The sequence below is a fragment of the Tenrec ecaudatus genome, chromosome 2, assembly GCF_050624435.1.
Source record: "Tenrec ecaudatus isolate mTenEca1 chromosome 2, mTenEca1.hap1, whole genome shotgun sequence".
NCBI lineage: Eukaryota > Metazoa > Chordata > Mammalia > Afrosoricida > Tenrecidae > Tenrec > Tenrec ecaudatus.
Genome location: NC_134531.1, coordinates 84613722 through 84618637, shown reverse-complemented (window position 1 = coordinate 84618637; position 4916 = coordinate 84613722). Strand labels below are relative to the sequence as shown.

Below are 4916 nucleotides of genomic sequence, written 5' to 3'. Positions count from 1 at the left end.
TCTCGTTGTGCAGCACTTTCCTCTCTATCATGGCTGTGCTGCTGACCTGCTGTTCTCTTCCAGGGAGTAGCCATTATTTTTAAGGGCCCTGGTGAAGGCTATGCATTGGATTGCTTGCTGACCACAGTTCAAAACCAGTGGTCACTCTGTGGAAGCAAAATGAAACTTTCCACTCCCAGAAATAGTTACAACTTCCAAAGTCTACGGGTGCAGTTCCTCTTCTGACCTGTAGGGCCAATATGAGTTGGAAATGCCTCAATGGCAGTGAGTTTGGTTTTCTGCTTTTTGTCATTGCTTTATGAAATAACAAAAAAAGTCATAGAATTTATAAAGTACTCTTACCAGTCTCATAGAGTCTTTCTTAAATTAGTTACAAGAAATATTATTAAAGATCAAAAATGAGACATATAAAATAGAAATGATGCATGAAATAATTAGACAACTTGAAGACAATTGTCAAAATAATGGAGAGCAGTAGGGAAATCACGGAGAACACTGCTCCTTAGAACTCATTCTCAGAGTGGCAAGGCTCAAGAAAACTTTTCAAATAGTTTTGTTGCCACATAATCCATAGTGTTACATGATTCAATATATTGCACTAATCAAGAAGAGTTTAACAATCATGCAGGAACCCCCGTTTTAAATGATGGTTCCAAGAAATTCTGTTTTATTCACTGAGGACAAACATTTTCAGAAATACTCTAATGGAGAAATGATGATAATTTATGCAGGGTATTCTCTGTAATATAGATTTGAACATAATTGGAACAAACCGGAACACTTACAATTCCTCTCTTCTATTTCAATTATATAGCTATGGCTTTTATGACAATGTTGTGAACAATATATTTGAAATATCAAATGAGATATTTAAAATTAAAAAATTTTTTCAATGAAAAATAAAATGCAAAGTTGGAATATCTTTATACACCAAACCATGTCAGCATAGCCTTATTCTGTCATCATTCTGTTTTATGTCAGAAATAGAGTGCAGAGATTGCTGGAACAGATGAAATAGCAATATTTAAAATTTATTAAACAGAAATAGTATTACAAGCACTTTAACTGCATTAATTCTACCCAAATTGGTCATTACTATTGCCCTCTCACAGATGGCAAGACATGAACCCCAAACTAAACAAATGTGTTTTTCGCTAGAAGGGATTAATGCCATTAGACTTGAAAACTAGGGAGTTGGTTTCCAGAATTCAGACCTTCAATGAGTGTGCATGACAATAAACTGTATATTTGTTTGTTTTTAATATTGTGTTGGATTTGGTGAAGTTAGGCATCACGTAATAATTTTTATATATGTTTAAGTGATGGTGTGTTGAGTTACATGTTGGGCTACAAATATCAAGGTTAGCAGTTTGAAATCACTGGCTTTTCTGCTGGAGAAAAATGAGACTTTCTACTCCCATAAAGATTTACAGTCCCCTAAAGCATCTTCCAGATGAAGATAAAAGATTACAGCCTTCAATATGAATTACAATTCAATGTAAAGAATACTAAAAATTCTCACAACTGGACCAATGTGTAACATCATAATAAATGGAGAAAAGATTGAAGTTGTCAATGATTTTGTCTTACTTGAATCCAGTATCAACACTCATGGAAGCAGCAGTCAAGAGACCAAAAGACATGTTGCATGAGGTAAATCTGATGCACAAAATCTCTTTTGAATATAGAAGAGTAAGGATGCTACTTTCGGGATTAAGATATCCCTGACCCAAGCCTTGGTATTTTCAATGGCCTCATTTGCATGTGAAAATTTATCATTGACTAAGAAAGACTAACGAAGAATCAATGTGTTTGAATTGTGGTGCTAGACAAGAATATTGAACGTACCATGTGCTGCTGAAAGGCAAACAAATTATGTCTTCAGAAGTGTGACCAGAGAGCTCCGTAGAGGCAAGGATGGAGAGACTTTGTCTTGCATACTTGGCACATGTTGTCAGAAGAGACCAGTCCCTGGAGAAGCACATCATGGTAAAGTGCGGGGGAGGCCCTCGATGAGAGGACTGCAACACTGGCTCCTCAAGCCCAGGAACAATTGTGAGAATCGCACTGACCCCGCAGTGTTTCCCTCAGTTTGCACCTACGGCCACTCTGGGTCAGAACAGAATGGAGGTACCTAACAACAACAAGCCCCCAGGGACAGTTAGCTCTATTCTAGCCTATAGGTTATGAGTTTGAATTGACTCAGACAATGAGTTATTGTTCAGTGACATTGATTACATTTCCTCTATTACCTATGATAACCCCTAATTTAAAGTCAGATAATTGGGCATTTTAATTCCATCTGCAAATTTTTGTCATATAGTCTGACATATTGACAGGTTGCTGGGATCAGCTCTAGGTCATCATTGGGAACCATTATTCTGCCTGCCGCATGATTCTCATTCCGTGTATTTATTAAGAGGATAAAGAGTCCCGGGGGCATGGTGACTATGAATTTGCCTGCAATCGCAAGGTCAGCATAGGTTCTTCAGACCCTGTCCTTGCAATAGGGAGAAAACTCTTGAACTATAATGAAAAAATTATAGCTGATAGACTTACTAAATTGAGGCATGATTAGCACAGATTAATCAAGCCAGGAATACAAGAATAGCCCAAAATAATTAGGAGAAAATTCCAGCCAAATAATCTACCTAACATTTGTTAGTTAAAGGAAATTTCCCCAAAGCTTTAAAATGATATGATTCTCCATCCTACGAGAGATTGAATTCTACTACTCTTGAGCCAGTCATTTTGGCATAAACAGAGTCTATGATTTGTGCTATCCTAGTATTGCATTTAAATTATAATTGAATTACTAAATAATTTCCACTACTGTGCCAAAAGCAGAATCATGGGACTCCTAAAAATTTTTAATGAAAACACTGGGGTTCCATAATTTTTATTCCAATTCAGGCAGCAAATAATATGCACAGTTGCCAAGGCTAGCTTTGCTTCCTATGACTTTTAAGCATATTTCATCCGTTTAGGAAAAGTATCCAAGAATTTTAAAAAATGAGCACTTGAAGACACATACATTCTTAGTATTATAAGAAGGACTTTAAAAAGTTTAAGGCCTTGCACTTGTGTTTGTGCTTATTTAATTCATGGACACTCAAGGACAGGTGCAAGACTAAATCCCCTTTTGCAACCCAAAACTCATTGTGCAGTATGAGTTTCAATACAAGTAAGAAGGGAGGTGTCACTAATTTTTTTTAAGTTTCAGGAAAACTACAAATGAAAAATAATGGAATTTTTCCACAAACACTTGGAAGTTCCCTCATGCAACTCTAAAAATGTGAAAACTATTTGTATCAGCATAGAAACCTCTGGAAAATATATTGTCAAATGAAACATCCAATCAGAAGTGCAGCCCCATCTCGATACAAGGCTAGCTTTACTGTAAATAAGAGTGTAGGCTAGGCTGTATATTTATATTGTTATGGATATATAAAAATATTAAGAACTTGTGTAGTCATGATTGCCCATGTGTTAGGGAGTGATTGAAACTGTGTGATGTAGAATAGGAAATCAGAGGTTTTTCACTATATTTGTTTTATATGTTGTGAAGCATAAAATATTGCCTATTCTTCTTTTTAGAAATCTGAAGCAATAAAAATGATTTAAAAAACAAAATAAAATAATTCCAATGAAATGGGACAAGCTAGGATGATTGCAAACCTTCCATTGCCTGGTTCCTCGGTGCTCATGCCAGCTGGGAGATCAGCAAAGGAGAGTACCCTGTTCACACCTGCATAATGTGGCAAGGAAAAAGTCCCAGGACATTTTCTGGAGAAATAATTAATGTCATATTTTCGGGGATTATTTTCCCATGTGTAAACAAATATTTTTAAAGCAATTTTCTTCACCGCATCTAGCGATTTCCACATCCCGCATCTATCATGACAGCCATTTGCTTAAGAAGGGCATGCTCACCTTCCCGCTTTCCTGAGGTCATCAGTTTCAAGGATTTATCCATTGATGTACAAAAATCCTTATGGAAAACTATGAATCTTCTTCCACAGCGTATATTAAACTGATTGTTCTTCCCTCCTGTTTGAATATCAACAGTGTATTTACTGTGTTTAATTTGTAAAGTTGCATGATCATGCTACGTAAATACAATGGATCTAACACTGTGCAGAGTGTTAGCAGGGACAAAAGAAGATAAGGGCATGCTCTTGACGCAGTAAAGTTATCATTCTGCTTTCATGTTCAATTTATAGCTTCTTTCTTTAATAGACATTGAGTATGACTGTACTTTGTACCAAACATCACTTTTCACGTTTAGGTTTTAAACCTCTAATTCACTCCTCTTCTACAAATTCTCCCTCTCAAAAGCAAAAATAAATAAATAAATAAAATCTAATTGTCATAGTTCAAATTCTCTGAACCAGTCACAGAATAGAAAATGCAAGTTATGCTAAATAATTACTTTAGCATTCCAACAGAATAGATTGAAGCCCAGACAACTGGTGACACAAGTAGAAGTCTAGTTTCTGTATGGATTAAGTTCCTTTAGGCTTTACTTCCACTCTCTCCTCAAGGGCATTGATATTGGGAAAAGGGAGGTTGAGCATGCTCATGTAAGATCAAAACTTTTAGAAGACTATCTCTTTCCCACTTAATGTGCTTTAGTCTTTTGTCAAAAATGAGGTGTCTGTAATGGTTGGTTTATTTCTAGTTTCCCTGTTCTAATATACTGGTATGCATACCTATCATTTTACCAATATCAAGCTGTTTTGATTACCATGTCTGTATGATAGGTTTTAAAATCTAGGAGTTAAATGCTGCCTATTTTTCAAAATAGTGTTTGTTTATCCTGGTTTTCCTTTCCATGTGAAATTTGGATTGATTTTCTCCATTTCTTTGAAAAGTTGTACTGAGATTTTATTTGTTTGTTTTCTTTGGTTGTCGTT

The 4916-nt window shown here is 35.8% G+C and overlaps 1 non-coding gene across 1 annotated transcript; it reads left to right on the top strand.

Annotated features, from left to right (window-relative positions):
- The first annotated feature begins 3076 nt into the window (after positions 1 to 3076).
- Positions 3077 to 3199, top strand: LOC142441651 (small nucleolar RNA SNORA40). The gene has a single exon (XR_012783011.1). It is a non-coding gene; the product is annotated as a small nucleolar RNA SNORA40 (small nucleolar RNA).
- The last annotated feature ends 1717 nt before the right edge of the window (positions 3200 to 4916 follow it).